At 42.3% G+C, this 17,487-nt stretch overlaps 1 non-coding gene across 1 annotated transcript; it reads left to right on the plus strand.

The window, feature by feature from the left end:
• Positions 1 to 16,578: 16,578 nt before the first annotated feature.
• On the plus strand, positions 16,579 to 16,680 carry LOC123461224. The gene has a single exon (XR_006637518.1). It is a non-coding gene; the product is annotated as a U6 spliceosomal RNA (small nuclear RNA).
• The last annotated feature ends 807 nt before the right edge of the window (positions 16,681 to 17,487 follow it).

Below are 17,487 nucleotides of genomic sequence, written 5' to 3' on the forward strand. Positions count from 1 at the left end.
ATTCAGTACCCTCCTCCCTTCCTTTCTCTTCCTTTATGTCTCCTTTTTACCTTACTGGCCTCTGCTACTAAGTATTTTCATTCTCACGCAGAAGCCCAATCATCTGTAGCTAGGATCCACATATTAGAGAGAACATGTGGCGCTTGGCTTTCTGGGCCTGGGTTACCTCACTTAGTATAATCCTTTCCAGGTCCATCCATTTTTCTGCAAATTTCATAACTTCATTTTTCTTTACCGCTGAGTAGAACTCCATTGTATAAATGTGCCACATCTTCATTATCCACTCATCAGTTGAGGGACATCTAGGCTTGTTCCATTTCCCAGCTATTGTAAATTGAGCAGCAATAAACATGGTTGAGCACGTACTTCTAAGGAAATGAGATGAGTCCTTCGAATATATGCCTAGGAATGCTATAGCTGGGTCATATGGTAGATCAATCTTTAGCTGTTTTAGGAACCTCCACACTGATTTCCACAATGGCTGGACCAGATTGCATTCCCACCAGCAGTGCAGAAGGGTTCCTGTTTTTCCACATCCCCGCCAACATTTATGATCATTTGTTTTCATGATGGTGGCCAATCAGGCAGGAGTGAGATGGAATCTCAATGTAGTTTTAATCTGCATTTCCCTGATGACTAGTGGCGTAGAACATTTTTTTAGATGCTTATATGCCATTCGTATTTCTTCCTTTGAGAATGCTCTATTTAGCTCCATAGCCCATTTTTTGATTGGCTTGTTTGATTCCTTATTATTTAACTTTTTGAGTTCTTTGTATATCCTAGATATTAATCCTCTATCAGATATATAGCTGGTGAAGATTTTTTCCCATTCTGTAGGTTGCCTCTTTGCTTTTTTCACTGTGCCCTTTGCAGTGCAAAATCTTTGTAATTTCATGAGGTCCCAGTGATTAATCTGTGGTTTTATTGCCTGAGCAATTGGGGTTGTATTCAGAAAGTCTTTGCCAAGACCAATTTGTTGAAGAATTTCCCCTACTTTTTCCTCTAGCAGTTTGAGATTCAGGTCTGATGTTAAGGTCTTTAATCCATTTAGACTTATTCTTGTGCATGGAGAGAGAGAAGAATCTATTTTCATCCTTCTGCAGATATATATCCAGCTTTCCCAACACCATTTGCTGAAGAGGCTGTCTTTTCTCCAATGAGTATTTTGGGCATTTTTTTTTATCAAATATCAGGTGGCTATAGCTACTTGAGCTTACATCTGGGTCCTCTATTCTGTTCCACGGATCTACATGTCTGTTTTTGTGCAAGTACCACGCTGTTTTTGTTACTATGACTCTGTAGTATAGGTTAAAATCAGATATGGTGATACCACCAGCCTTATTTTTGTTGCTCAGTTTTATTTTATATATTCAAGGTTTTTGTGATTCCAAATGAATTTTTGGATTGTTTTTCTGTTTCCATGAAGAATGCTTTTGGAATTTTGATAGGGATTGTATTAAATGTGTAGATTGATTTTGGTAGGATTGCCATTTTCACAATATTTATTCTTCCAATTCAGGAACAGGGGATGTTTCTCCACTTTCTAGTGTCTTCTGCAATTTCTCGCTTGAGTGTTTTAAAGTTCTCGTTTTAGAGATTCTTTACTTCCTTGGTTAGGTTTATTCCAAGGTACTTTATTTCTTTTTTTGATTCAATTGTGAATGGGAGTGATTCTCTGATTTCATCCTCTGTGTGTTTGTTGTTAGCATATATGAAGGCTACTGATTTCTGTGTATTTATTTTGTATCCTGCTACATGGCTGTAGGTTTTGATCAGCTCTAACAGTTTGCTAGTAGAGTTTTTAGGGTCCTTTCTGTATAGTATCATGTTATCTGCAAATAATGATAACTTGATCTCTTCCTTTCCAATTTGTATCCCTTTTATGTGTGTCTCTTGCCTTATTGCTATGGCTAAGACTTCCAAAACTATATTAAATAAAAGTGGGGACAGTGGACACCCTTGTCTTGTTCCTGATTTTAGTGGAAAAGCTTCCAGTTTTTCCCCATTTAGTAATATGTTGGCTGTTGGCTTGTCATAAATAGCTTTTATTATATTGAGATATGTTCCTTCTATTCCCAGTCTCTGTAGGACTTTTATCATGAAGGGATGTTGGATTTTGTCAAATGCTTTCTCTGCATCCAATGAGATGATCATGTGATTTTTGTCCTTTAACCCGTTTATATAATGTATTACATTTATAGATTTGCGTATATTGAACCATCCCATACTGGGATAAAGCCTACTTGGTCTGGGTGAATGATCTTTTTGATATACTCTTGTATTCTGTTTGCCAATATTTTGTTGAGAATTTTTGCGGCTATGTTCATGAGGGAGATTGGTCTGTAATTTTCTTTTTTTGTTCTATCTTTGCCTGGTTTTGGTATCAGGGTGATGCTGGCCTCATAGAAGGAGTTTGGTAGAATTCCTTCTTTTTCTATTTCCTGGAAAAGTTTAAGAAGCAATGGTGTTAGCTCTTCCTTAAAGGTGTGGTAAAATTCAGCAGTGAATCCATCTGGGCCTGGGCTTTTTTTAGTTGGGAGATTATTGATAACTGTTCGGATCTTCATGTTTGTTATAGGTCTATTTAAGTGGTTAATCTCATTTTGATTTAATTTAGGTAGGTCATATAAATCAAGGAAATCATTCCTTTCTTTCAGATTTTCATACTTTGTGGAGTATATGCTTTTAGAGTATGTCCCAATGATTTTTTGAATTTCTCTGGAATTTGTTGTGATGTTACCTTGTTCATCTCTGATTTTAGTAATTTGTGTCTCTTCTCTCTTTCTTTTGGTCAGATTTGCTAAGGGTTAATCAATCTTGTTCATCCTTTCAAAGAACCAACTCTTTGTTTCATTAATTCTTAGGATTTTTTTTGTTTCTATTTCATTAATTTCTGCCCTAATATTTATTATTTCTTCCCGCCTATTGATTTTTGGTTTGCCTTGTTCTTCTTTTTCCAAGGCTTTAAGGCGAAGCATTAGGTTGTTTACTTGTGACTTTTCTAATTTCTTAATATAGGCACTTAAGGCTATAAAGTTACCTCTTAGAACTGCCTTCATTGTGTCCCAGAGATTTTGATATGTTGTGTTCTCATTACCGTTTGACTTTATAAATTTTTTGATTTCCTTCTTGATTTCTTCATTGACCCATTCATCATTTAGTAGTGTATTGTTTAGTTTCCATGATTTTGTGTATACTCTATAGCCTTTCTTGCTACTGATTTGTAGTTTAATTCCATTGTGGTCAGATAGAATGCAAGGAATTATTTCAATTTTCCTGAATTTGTTAAGATTTGCTTTGTGTCCTAATATATGGTCTATTTTAGAGAATGTTCCATGTGCTGCTGAACAGGATGTATATTCTGCAGCCTTTGGATGAAATGTCCTGTATATATCTGTTAGGTCCATTCCTTCTATGACCTCATTTAGTCCAGATGCCTCTCTGTTTACTTTTTCCCGGGATGACCTGTCAATTGATGAGAGTGGGGTTTTAAAGTCACCCACCACCACTGTGTTTGGTGTTATCTGTGGCCTTAGTTCTAATAGTGTTTGTTTGATGAATTTGGGAGCCCCCATGTTAGGTGCATTTATGTTTAGGATTGTAATGTCCTCCTGTTGGAGTGTGCCCTTAATCAATATAAAGTGATCTTCCTTATCTTTCTTGACTAACGTTGGACTAAAGTCTACCTTGTCTGATATTAGAATAGCAATGGCCTCCTCTTGTACCTTCCTGTCATATATGGACCTTTACTCTTTCTTTATTGCTGAAATATGTTTAATGAAGATGGCATACCAACACTTTACTGGCCTGAAGTAAAAACTTAAAGATAAAAGAGATAGAAGAGTTGGAATGGGCCTATCAGGTACAAATTGCATTAATCTCCACTGTAGCTCCCAAGGAGGTCTGGAAAACCCTGATGTCACTGAGAGACTGAGAAATATATCAGTAAGAAGTGAAATACTAAAGCATTGAGAAACATATTAGAAAGATCTAGAGTTGTTTTCCTTTGTGGAAAAGGTGACCAGGCAGAGTGCTATTGAAATGAATTCCCATTTTACTAGAAATAATGTGATTCTAAATAGAAGAGCTCAAGTGATTGCACTTAACCATGGAACACAAGGCAAGTAGGGATGTTATCAGGAGATAAGAACGTTTTGACTGTGTCTTAGTTCACTTGGAGTGCTATAACAAAATACCATAGACTGGGTAGCTTAACAAACATTATTCACATTTCTGTGTAGTGGGAAGTCTAAGATTAAGGAGCCAGCAGATTTAGTGTCTGGCTATGGGTCACTTTCTGGTTCGTAAACTGTGGTCTTCATACTGTGCTCTTATGTGGCAGAAAATGTGAGAAGGCTACCTAGGGTCTCCACTGTAATTGAACTAATCTCACCTGTGAGAACTGCACTTTTGTGACCTAATTGCTTTCTAAAGGCCCTACCTTCTAATACCATAACACTGTGGGTTAGGGTTTCAATATATGAATTTTGCAGGGGATAAGAGCAATCAGTTTGTAGCAGACCCATATTTAACTTTGATTTTAGCTAATTGGTTTTAATGTCCCTTGGAGTTAAGTAGATGAGAAACCTGTTCTGGTGGCCCCCAAAACTGACTTAATTTTCCACAATGGTCAGTCATGGCTTTTACTCACTTTAGACTTGAGTTAGTACATAAATGTCAGTCTTTTGAATGAGAGGTTGTTTTTCTTGAGAACTGACCCTGCAGTACCACTGCAAGAATGCAGCATAAATCTTCCTCTAGGCCTTCTCTAAAGGAAAGGAACTTTGGCTATTTACTTGAGGCCTGTGAGCAAGTAGAAAGGGACCAACCAGACCTGTAAGGTATTGACAGTCACGCTTCTGAATCAGAGAGCCAAAATGACACTGTGGCTCACAATGGGAGAGATTTGCGGTGAGTGATAGGCCTCTGCCTAAGATAGCACTGGTTTACACTTTTCCCCAGATTCTGAATTTATAACTGAAATAAACATGTTTATGAGTATTACTGTGGCACAAAGGTCTAAGCCTTTCAAAATATTAAGCCAGGGGCTGGAGAGATGGCTTAGCAGTTAAGCGCTTGCCTGTGAAGCCTAAGGACTCCGGTTTGAGGCTCGATTCCCCAGGACCCAAGTTAGCCAGATGCACAAGGGGACGCACACATCTGGAGTTTGTTCTCAGTGGCTGGAGGCCCTGGCGTGCCCATTCTCTCTCTCTCTCTCTCTCTCTTTTTCTCTCTGTCACTCTCAAATAAATAAATAAAAATAAACAAAAAATTAAAAAAAAATTAAACCAGAAGCAATATTGTATTCTTGCAGAAGTGGTAGATAATACCATCACCAAAGACTTCACATAAGCTGCGATGCTGGTACCTATTGTGTCCACATTGAATATGCCTGTTTGCCCTCTGCAGAAGTTGGATGGGTCTTGGAAAATAACTCACATTATCAGGCTAGGAAAAAAAGTCATTATTTTATATAACTTCACAGTGCTTTTCTGTCCTTTCCTCTTTTTTCTTTTATTTTCTTTCCTTTTATCTTCTTCCCTTCCTCTCTCCCTTCCTCTTTTCTCTTCTTTCCTTTTCCTTCCTTCCTTATTTCCTTCCTTCCTTCCTTCCTTCCTTCCTTCCTTCCTTCTTTCTTTCTTTCTTTCTTTCTTTCTTTCTTTCTTTCTTTCTTTCTTTCTCTCTTTTCTTCTCTCTCTTTCTTTCTTTCTTTCTTTCTTTCTTTCTTTCTTTCTTTCTTTCTTTCTTTCTTTCCTTCTTCTTTTTTGGCAGAGTCCCATTATAATCCAGGCTGACCCAAAACTCAGTCTGTAGCCCAGGCTGGGCTCAAATTCATGTTGATCCTCCTACCTCAGCTTCCCCTCAGTGCTGGGATTAAAGTTGTGTGCCACCACATGCTGCTTTTTAATTTTTTAAATTTTTATTTATTTATTTGAGTGTGACAGACAGAGAGAGAAAGAGGCAGAGAGAGAGAGAGAGGAGAGTGGGCGCGCCAGGGGTTCTAGCCACTGCAAACGAACTCCAGACACATGCGTCCCCTTGTGCATCTGGCTAACATGGGTCCTGGGGAATCGAGCCTCTAACCAGGGTCCTTAGGCTTCAAAGGCAAGCGCTTAATCGCTAAGCCATCTCTCCAGCCCCACATGCTGCTTTTTAAAAAATGTTTAATTTTTTTCTTTTCTTCATTTGTGTGTGTGTGTGTATGTGCACATATGTGCACATGGGCATACAAGGGTCTCTTGCTCCAGCAAAGGAACACCTGCCCAACTTTACATGGGTGGCTGGGGAATTGAACCCTGGCTGGCAGGCTTTGCAGGCATGCACCTTTAAAAAAATTATTTAATTTTTTAAAATGAACTTCAGATACATGTGCCATCTGTGCATCTGGCTTTACATGGGTACTAGGGAATTGAACCTGGGCCCATAGGCTTTGAAGGCAAGTGCCTTAACTGCTAAACCATCTCTTCAGCCCCAAGCAAACACTTTTTTTTTAAAAAAATTATTTATTTGAGAGCGACAGACACAGAGAGAAAGACAGATAGAGGGAGAGAGAGAGAATGGGCGTGCCAGGGCTTCCAGCCTCTGCAAACGAACTCCAGACGCGTGCGCCCCCTTGTGCATCTGGCTAACGTGGGACCTGGGGAACCGAGCCTTGAACCAGGGTCCTTAGGCTTCACAGGCGAGCGCTTAACCGCTAAGCCATCTCTCCAGCCCCCAAGCAAACACTTTTAACCACTGAACCATCTCCCCAACATCACCACAACTTATCTTGATAGGTTGAAACATTTGTATGGAGGTTCAAATGTGTACAGAAAGGTGCACATAGAAACCAAAAAGATTGATTGTGCAATTACGAATTTAATTCTCCTCAGGTCTAAAATATTCTCCTTTGCCCTACTATTATCATTATTATTATTGGTTTTCCAACATAGGGTCTCACTTTAGCTCAAGCTGACCTGGAATTCACTATGTAGTCTCAGAGTGGCCTCGAACTCACAGCAATCCTCCTACCTCAGCCTCTTGGGGATTAAAGGCATTTGCCATCACATCCGGCCCCATCATCATCATCATTATTATTATTATTATTATTATTATTATTATTATTTGTGTGTGTGTATGGCATCTGCATATGTGTGTAGATGCATGCACCCCACGTGCACATGTGTGGAGGCCAGAGGAAGATGTCAGGTGCCCTCCTCTATCACTTTTCTGCCCTGAAACAGTCTCTTATTGAACTTGGAGTTCCCTGTTAGAATGGCTGGCCAGGGAATACCAACAATCCTCCAGCCTCTGCCTCCCTCAGCTCTGGGAGTACAGACATGCCCAGATTTTAATGTAGGTGCTGGGGATCAAACTCAAGTCCTCATACTTACACAGCAAGAACTTTTACCCTCTGAACCATTTACCCAGCTCCTGTCCTTTCTCTCTTTCTTTTCTTTCTTTTTTTCTTTTTTAAAGTATTTTGGGCTAGAGAGATGGCTTGGCACTTGCCTGAGAAGCCTAAGGATCCAGGTTCGATTTCCCAGAACCCATGTGTGGAGGTTTGATTCAGGTGTCCCCCATAAACTTAGGTGTTCTGAATGCTAGGTTCCCAGGTGATGGAGATTTGAGGATTAATGTCTCCTGGAGGCAGTGCATTGTTGGGGGCAGGCTTATGGGTGCTATAGCCAGTTCCCCCTTGCCAGTGTTTGGCACACTCTCCTGTTCCTGTTGTGTACTTTATGTGGGCCAGGGAGTGATGTCCATCCTCTGCTCATGCCATAGTTTTCCCCTGCCGTTGTGGAACTTCCCCTCAAGCCTGTAAGCCAAAATAAACCTCTTTTTTTCCCACAAGCTGCTCTTGGTTGGGTGATTTCTATCAGCCAGGCGAACCTGACTGCAGCACCACCTAAGCACAAGGTGGCACATGCGTATGGAGGTCGTTTGTGGTGGCTAGAAACCCTAGCATGCCCATTCTTTCCCTCCCTCTCCCTCTCTCAAATAAATAAATAAGTAAAATATTTTTAAAAAAATTAAAATAGCCGGGCCTGGTGGCACATGTCTTTAATCCCAGCACTCACGAAGTGGGGTTGGAGAATTTAAGGAGAGTTTAAGGCCAGCTTGAGACTGCATAGTGAATTCCAGGTCAGCCTGGGCTACAGTGAGAATCTACCTCCAAAAAGCAAAGTAAATTAATTAAATAAATTAAAAATGAAGCATTTTATTTATTTATTTGCAAACAGAGGGAGACAGAGAGAGAGAGAGAGAAACAGAGAGAATGAGTGTGCCAGGACCTCTAGCCACTGCAAACAAACTCCAGATGCACACATCACTTTTTACATGGGTACTGGGGAATCAAACCCGGGTCCTTAGGCTTTGCAGACAAGGCACCTTAACCCTAACTGCTGAGCCATCTCTCCAACCCTCTTGCCCTGTTTTTTGTTCTTTTTTTTTTTGGTTTTTTGAGGTAGGGTCTCACCCTGGTCCAGGCTGACCTGGAATTAACTCTGTAGTCTCAGGGTGGCCTTGAACTCATGGCAATCCTCCTACCTCTGCCTCCCGAGTGCTGGGATTAAAGGCATGCGCCACTACGCCCAGCTGTTTTTTGTTCTTGTTCTTTTTTTTTTTTTTAGGTAGGGTCTTGCTCTAGCTTAGGCTGACCTGGAATTCACGCTGTAGTATCCGGGTGACCTCTCTAACTCATGGTGATCCTTCTACCTCTGCCTTCCAAGCACTGATATTAAGGGCATGTGCCACCACACCTGGCTTCCTGCCCTGTTTTTTTTTTTTAATTTTTTTGTTCATTTTTATTTATTTATTTGAGAGTGACAGAGAGAGAGAAAGAGGCAGAGAGAGAGAGAGAGAGAGAGGAGAGACAGGGAGAGAATGGGCGTGCCAGGGCTTCCAGCCACTGCAAACAAAGTCCAGATGCCTACGCCCCCTTGTGCATCTGGCTAACCTGGGTCCTGGGGAACCGAGCCTCGAACCGGGGTCCTTAGGCTTCACAGGCAAGCGCTTAACCACTAAGCCATCTCTCCAGCCCCCTGCCCTGTTTTTTGACACTGACTATATACACTAACCAGTTCTACTTTGTCATCTGTATTGATATTTATTAGTCATTATCAATATAGCTCAGTAGGGACACTGAAAGGTACTAGGAAAGATACTTCATTTCCTGGTTCCAGTGAGCTAGGGTTTAGCACCATGAAGGATCCCTGGCAATGCTTACCTCAATAGCCCCCATGAACCAGCCGTCTTCTTCCTTCTCTGCTCTGTACCACTACCAGGCTGCTCCCACTGCACACGACAACTAAGTTGTATGCTTAGCACATTTTCCTGTGACCCAGTGCATGACTCCTATAGATCACATACAGATTGCCACAGGGTTTGACAGGTTTCTCTGCCATCTGGTGAGGCAGTCCTATGAACCCCACTCTGGTCTGCAGCCTTAGGCACCTACAGGCCTCGTGTTCCTGTGGTAGCTATACTCTCTCCAAAAGCTCTGAATCTTAGCTCAGAGCGACACTCTTTGAAAACCTTTGTTCTTTCCTTGTTCAATCTTCCTGATCTTTAGAGCAGCTAGTATTTTTTTTTCTTCCTCTGAACAGAGTTATTGAACATATAAAGCTCTATATACAAAGTGACCTGGACCTGCTACTTCAAAACATGATCCTTTAGCTACACATGAAGACAACACCTGCAATTCCTGAACACAGGAGGCTGAGGCAGAAGGACCAACCTTGGAGGCCAGCCTGGACTACCCAGTAAATTTCAGGCAACCCTAGACAGTGAGACTGTCTCAAAAAAGCAAAACAGAGCCAGGTGTGGTGGCACATACCTTTAATCTCAGCACTCAGGAGGCAGAGGTAGAGGGATCACCATGAATTTGAGGGCAGCCGGAGACTACATAGTGTATTCCAGGGGCCAGCTGGAGACCCTACCTTGAAACTCCCCGCCCCCAAAAAGCAAAACAAAAAACGACCAAACTATGACCCACACCTGGCTGCTGTGTCCTTATTGAACCCTCACTGACAGTTGGAATGTAATTTATCAGTCTCTCTCTCTCTGTATGTTTATATGTATGAGTACAGGTGTGTGCGTGAGGAGATTGGGGGATAACTTCAGATGTCAGTCCTTGCCTTCCACCTTGACTGAGGCAGGTCTCTTGTCCACTGCTGCATTTGCCAGGCCAGCTGCTCCATGAGTTTCAGTCAGTCCTTGCCTTCCACCTTGACTGAGGCAGGTCTCTTGTCCACTGCTGCATTTGCCAGGCCAGCTGCTCCATGAGTTTCAAAGAGGCTTCTCCTACGGTCACCTCCCTCTCACCCTTGGTGTTCTGGGAATACAGGTGTGAGCTACTGCATCTAAGAATGCTGGGCATGGGAACCCAAGTACTCACGCATGTGTGGCAAGAGCTTTACCCACTGAGCCATGTCCCTGGCCTAGTCTTAGTCTTTAACAACATCATTATTATGGTTTATTTATTTACTTGTGTCTGTGTGGGCATGGGCACATGTGAGTCACAGTACAAGTGTGAAGGCCGGAGGACAACTTCAAGGTGTTTGTGCTTCTTCCTCCTTCCTTGAGACAGAGTCTTTTTTTGTTTTAAGGTAAGATTTGACTCTAGTCCAGGCTGACTTGGAATTCACATTTAGTCTCAGGGTGGCCTCGAACTCATGCTGATCCTCCTACCTCTGCCTCCTGAGTGCTGGGATTAAAGGTATGTGCCACAACTCCCAACAGAGGCAGAAGCTTTTGTCACTGCAAAGGAAAGCAACACTATTGTCATGAGCTTTAGATTTTCCTGGTTTCACTCCTATTGTCTGGGTGCATCTCTGCTTTACATGGGTACTGGGAAGGATCGAACTCATGTCAACAGTGCTTGCAAGCAAGCCCTTTAAACCAGATCCATCTTCCAGCCCCTAGTCTATTTTTTTTAAGGCAAGCCCAACAGACTGGCTTCTTCTTTTTTTTTTTTTAATGAGAGAGAATTGGCATGCCTGGGGCTCCAGCCACTGTAATCAAACTCCAGATGCATGCACCACCTTGTGCACCTGGCTTATATAGGATTTGGGGAGTCAAACATGGGTCCTTAGGCTTCACAGGCAAGTACCTTAGCCACTAAGCCATCTTTCCAGCTCCCCATTTCTCCTTTTTTTTTTTTTTTTTTTTGAGGTAGGGTCTCACTCTAGCTCAGGCTGACCTTGATATCACTATGTAGTCTTAGGGTGGCCTCCAACTCATGGTGATCCTCCTACCTCTGCCTCCCAAGTGCTGAGATTAAAGGTGTGCACCACCATGCCTGGCTTTCTCCTTATTTTTTTTTTTTTATTCATTTATGAGAGACAGAGAGAGACAGTCTGACTATGGGGATCCAGAGCCTCCAGCCACTGCAAATAAACTCCAGACACATGCATCACTTTGTGCATCTGGCTTTATGGGGATGTTAAGGAATTAAATCTGGGTTTTGCAAGCAAGTGTCTTTAACCACTGAACCATCTCCTCAGCTCATATGTCCTCATTTCTTTTCCTCCCATTAAATCTTATTCTTTCATTCACTTTATTTTAAATACTTTATTTTATTTATTTAAGAGAGAGAGAGAGAGAGAGAGAGAAAGAGATGGAAGCAGATAGAGAGGGAGAGAATGGGCATGCCAGGACCTCCAGCCACTGCAAACGAACTAGAGATGCATGCATTACCTTGTGCATCTGTCTTTACATGGGTGCCAGTGAGTTGAATCTGGGTCCTTTGGCTTTTCATACAAGTGCCTTAACCACTAAACTATCCCTGCAGCACCTCACCCATTCATTTTTAGAATAGGGTCTCACTGTGTAGTCCAGACTGGTTTCAAACTCATAGCAATTCTCTTGTCTCAGTCTCCCAACTGCCTACAGGTATATACCACCACACCCAGATTCTCCTAGTTAATCCTCTAAAAATGTATGTGGGCTGGAGAGATGGCTTATCTGTTAAGGTGGTTGCCAGCAAAGCCAAAGGATCAAGGGTCAATTCCTCAGTACCCAAGTAAAGCCACATGCACAAGATAGTGCATGGCTGTCAGGCTTTAACAAGCAAGTGCCTTGAACCACTGAGTCATCTCTTCAGACCCCACTTTTATTTTAATCTTATTTATTTGCAAGCAGAGAGAGAAAGAAGAGAGATAGGAAGAATGGATGTGCCAGGGCCTCCAACCACTGCAAATGAACTCCAGATGCATGTGCCACTTTGTGCATGTGCTTTATGTGGGTACTAGGGAGTCAAACCTGGGTTATTAGGCTTTGCAGGTAAGTGTTTCAACTGCTGAATAATCTCTCCAGCCCCCCCGCCCCCATTTTTTTGAGACAGGGTCTCTTACTGTTTTACTGCTGGGTGTGCAATCGTCTAGATGGGTCATGAGCTCCCAGATTCTCTTGGCTCTGTCTTCTATTGCCATAGGAGCCCTGGGATTGCAGACCACTTTGCACCCAGCTTTTCATGGGTGCTGAAGAATTGAACTCATACTGGCAGGCTTAAGTGCCTTTAACCCTTTAACAAGTGCTTCACCCACTGAGCCATCTCTGTTTTTTCTTTGTTTTGCTTTGTTTTGGTTTTTCGAGGTAGGGTCTTGCTCTAGTCCAGGCTGACCTAGAATTCCCTATGTAGTCTCAGGGTGGCCTTGAACTCACAGTGATCATCCTACCTCTGCCTCCCAAGTGCTGGGATTAAAGGCATGTGCCACCATGCCCAACTTCTTTTTCTTTTCCTTCTCCTCTTCCTCTTGTTTTTTTTTTATTTTTTAAATATTTATTTTTAAAATATTTTAATTTTATATTTATTTAAGAGAGAGAGAATGAGTTAGATAGAAAGGGAGAGAAAGAGAAAGAGAGAGGGGGGTGAAAAAGTATGGGTGCACCAGGGGCTCCTGTCACTGCAAATGAACTCCAGAATCATGTGCCGCTTTGTACATCTGGCTTTACATGGGTACTGGGGAATCAAACCCAGGCCTTTAGACTTTGCAAGCAAGCATTTTTCAAAAAGCATTTTTTGAGACAAGCTCAACAGACTGGTCTTTTTTATGTGAGAGAATAAGAAAGAGAGAGAGAGAGAACTGGTGCACCAGGGCCTCTAGCTACTGCAGTCGAACTCCAGATGCATGCGCCCCCTTGTGTGCATGTGGCAGCCTTGCATCCTTGCATCACTTTGTGCATCTGGCTTGCGTGGGACCTGGGGAGTCAAATATGAGTACTTAGGCTTCACAAACAAGCACCTTAACAGCTAAGCCATCTCTCTACTCCTAAAATATTTTTAATATATTTATTTGAGAGAAAGAGAGACACTAAGACTGATAAGTTACGCACACACATATACATATACATATACATATACATATCCATATCCATATCCATATCCATATCCATATACATATACATATACATATACATACACATACAGTGTCCTAGCTTCCAAAAAAAGAATAAATTTGAGCCTGGAGAGACGGTTCAATAGTGAAGGTGCATGCCTGCAAAGGCTGATGACCTGGGTTCAACTTCCCAGTACCCACATAAAGCCAGATGAATGTGATGCATGCCTCTGGAGTTTGTTTGCAGTGGCAAGAGGCCCTGGCATGCTTATATGCTCTGTCTCTCTTCTCTGTATTTCTGCTTGAAAATAAATAAAAATATTTTTTAAAAGAATAAATTTGGAGGCTGGAGAGATTGCTTAGTGGCTAAGGCGCTTGGTTGAAAAGCGAAGGGACCCAGGTTCAATTCCCCAGGACCCACGTAAACCAGTTATACAAGGTGGCACATATGTCTGGAGTTCATTTGCAGCAGTTGTAGGCCCTGGTATGCCCATTCTCTCTCTCCCTCTCTCAAATAAATAAATTAAAATAAAATATTAAGTGGATGGAGAGATGACTTAATGGTTAAGGAGTTTGTCTTCAAAGCAAAAGGATCCAGGTTCAATTCCCCAGGACCCACGTAGGCCAGATACCCAAGGTGGCACATACATCTGGAGTTTGTTTGTAGTAGCTGGATGCCCTGGCACACCCATTTTCTCTCTCTTTTTCGAACTCCTCTTTTGCTCTCAAATAAATCAAATTTAAAAGTATTTCAAAAGAAGAAGATATTTTACTGCTGTACTATAGCTATCCTATTTTCTCACCAAAAGCATAATCTTATTTGGGGAGTAATTAATAACAAGATAAATGAGGATTGCAATTAAACTGGAAAAGATCAAAGCAGTTACTATAGCTGCATGCTCTGTAGGACAGTTGACTGAATAAACAAAAAGAAAAATAAAAAAAAGTGTCATAAATTTTTTGATTACTATCTACTACATTTACCTTCTTTTAAAATATATTTTTACATTATTTTTGTTTATTTTTATTTATTTGAGAGTGACAGAGAGAGAAAGAGAGAGAGAGAGGGAGGGAGGGAGAGAGAGAGAGAGAGATAGAATGGGTACACCAGGGCCTCCAGCCACTGCAAACGAACTCCAGATGCATGTGCCCCCTTGTGCATCTGGCTAACGTGGGTCCTGGGGAATCGAGCCTCAAACTGGGGTCTTTAGGCTTCACAGGCAAGCGCTAAACCGCTAAGCCATTTCTCCAGCCCGCGTTTACCTTCATGCTCCTGGAAATAAACACTTGACCAAGAGCAGCTCATGAAAGGATAGAGTTTATTTTGACTTAGAGTATTTTTTAAATATTTTATTTATTTCAGAGAGAGACATGCTGGGGCTTCCAGCCACTGCAAATGAACTCCAGATGCTTGTACCACCTTGTACATCTGGCTTACGTGGATACCAGAGAATTGAACCTGGGACCTTAGGGTTCATAGGCAAGCACCTTAACTGCTAAGCCATCTCTCTAGCCCTGGCTTACAGTTTTGAGGGGAGGTTTCATCATGGTGAGAAAGCATAACAAGAGCAGACAGCCAGGCGGGCATCACATCTCCACAGCGTCAGGAAGGAAGTAGTCTCAATACTGGCTTTGGAGCTGGGTTATATCACTCCGGTGCCTGTCCCTAGTGACACACCTCCTCCAGCAAGGTTCCACCTCTCAAAAGTCCCATAACTTTTCCAAATTGCGACCAGCTGGGGGCCAAGTACTGATTGAGCCTTTGGGGAACATTTCATTCAACTGACCACATTGACTATTGTAGGCAAGAGAGAAGAAGCCAGTGCCCCTGGTTTTTCCTGGACCAACAATTAATTTTGATTTTTTGCCTTTGTTCATTTGCAGTGGCTGGAGGCCCTGTGCACCAATTATCTCTCTCTTTCTGCTTCTCTCTCTCTCTCAAAATAAATAAATAAGTAAAATGCTTTGTTTAATAAGAAAAGGGCCTAACCCCAGGCATGGAAGAGCACACCTTTAATCCCAGCATTTGGAAGGCAGAGGTAGGAGGATCATCATGAGTTCGAGGCCACCCTGAGACTACATAGTGAATTCCAGGTCAGCCTGGGTTAGAGTGAGACCCTATCCCCCAAAAACAAAACAATAAAAAAAGGATCCTGCCATCTCCCACCTTTTCCTCCATTCCCATCTTTATTAGCTTTTCCAGCCCTCAGTGTACATAAGTCTGTGTCTCTGGTCTAAGGAGGAAAGAAAGCGGTCCTGGGCCTTTTTGAAAAGAAGTGCCTACTGTGCTACCAGGACACTTAGCTAGCAGTTTCTAGCAGTTAGCTTCATGGAGGCTTGACTCTGTGTCTGAGCTGAGGAAATGCTTTTTTTAGGGAGGCTCTGACCAATGACTGCACAGGACCTTATCAACTTTGCTTACTGTAGGATTCCTTGAATGGGTGGACAATCTTTTTCCTGGCACTCTTGGTAAGGTGGCATTATATTCGGACCATTCTTGCTTGCTTACTCCCAGTTCTTCCTTTCAATCTTTATGCTATTGCTCACCAAGAAAGCTCTTGTTTTCCTGATTTTGTCCTGATGTCTGCTCCCTGAAGAGCCACTCTGTGACAATCGATAACAGAACTAGTCCCAAAAGAGCAGGAAATAAGATAAAGACAGGCTCATTCTCCACCCTGCTGGTGATGCAGACTCAACATTTGGTTATAAGTGATGCACAGGAATATCTAGACATTACAGCTCTTTTGCTAGAACTTTTTATAGTGATTATCTAGAATGGAAGGTATGTAGAAGGGAGTAAACTGCTCTGTACAAATGAATGTATGTGGTTCATGATGCTTAAAAGGACTGTAGAGGCTGGAGAGATGGTTCAGCAGTTAAGGCACTTGTCTGCAAAAGCTAAGGACTGCAGGTCCCATGTAATCCAGACACACAAAGCGATGCAAGCATGCAAGGTTGCACAAGGTGGCGCATGCATCTGGAGTTCAATTGCAGTGGCTGGAGGCCCTGGAACTCCAATTCTCTCTCATGCACATTAAAAAAGGGGGAGCTGGAAGGATGGCTTAGCAGTTAAAGCATTTGCTTGCAAAGCCAAAGGACCCAGGTTCTATTCCACAGGAACCATGTTAGCCAGATGCACAAGGGAGTACATGTGTCTGAAGTTCGTTTGCAGTGGCTGGAAGCTCTGGTGCACCCATTCTTTCTCTCTCTCCCCCTGTCTTTCTCTGTCAAATAAGTTTAAAAAAAATTTTTAAAAAGGGTTCCCACTTTGGTAGCACATATATTTGGAACAATGCAGAGAAGATTAGCTTGTCCCCTGTGCAAGGATGACACACAAATTTGTTGGGCTTGCCTCAAAAAAAAAAAAAAAAGACCATGGAAGGAGGATAGCTGCTGTAAGTAGTAGTGTAGAAAGCAGAAAACAACTAGCAAATAATTTAAACTGGATATGAGAGTCAGAGGGTCTCATTGGTGGCTTGTAAAGGTGCCCTTATCTTATGTGGAAACAGGCTGAACAAGCTGAAGATGGAGCACAGGCCTTGATAGAGTGGCTGACTGAATATCCAGCCAAAGCAGACTGCTTCCCCAAGTCAGGCCTGTTTGGGAAAACCCATAACCCTACAGTGTGGGAGAGATAGGGATAGCTTGATCTTCCTGATTTGTCTCCCCAATTTTCTACAAACATCTGAGCCTGCAGAGTTGGCCCATGTTTCCTTATTAAGCGCTAGTGGTTGGGTGTGGTGGCTCACACCTTTAAGCCTAGTATTTGGGAGGCAGAGGTAGGAGGATCACTGTGAGTTCAAGGCCAGCCTCAGACTACAGAGTGAATTCCAGGTCAGCCTAGGCTAAAGTGAGACCCTATCTCAAAAAAGCAAAAAATTAAAAAAAGGAGAGAGAGGGCTGGAAGGATGTCTTAGGGGTTAAGGTATTTGCCTGCAAAGCCAAAGGATCCACGTTCAATTCCCCAGGACCCATGTTAGCCATATTCAGGGGGCACATGCATCTGGAGTTTGTCTGCAGTGGCTAGAGGCCCTGGAGTGCCCATCTTCTCTCTTTCTCTCTCTTTCTCTGTCAAATAAATAAAAATAAAATACTTTTTTTTTTTTTTTTACAAAAGGAGAGAGACAGAGAGATAATGGGCATGCCAGGGCCTCTGGCTACCACAAAC

Source organism: Jaculus jaculus, chromosome 5 (assembly GCF_020740685.1).
Source record: "Jaculus jaculus isolate mJacJac1 chromosome 5, mJacJac1.mat.Y.cur, whole genome shotgun sequence".
Lineage (NCBI taxonomy): Eukaryota > Metazoa > Chordata > Mammalia > Rodentia > Dipodidae > Jaculus > Jaculus jaculus.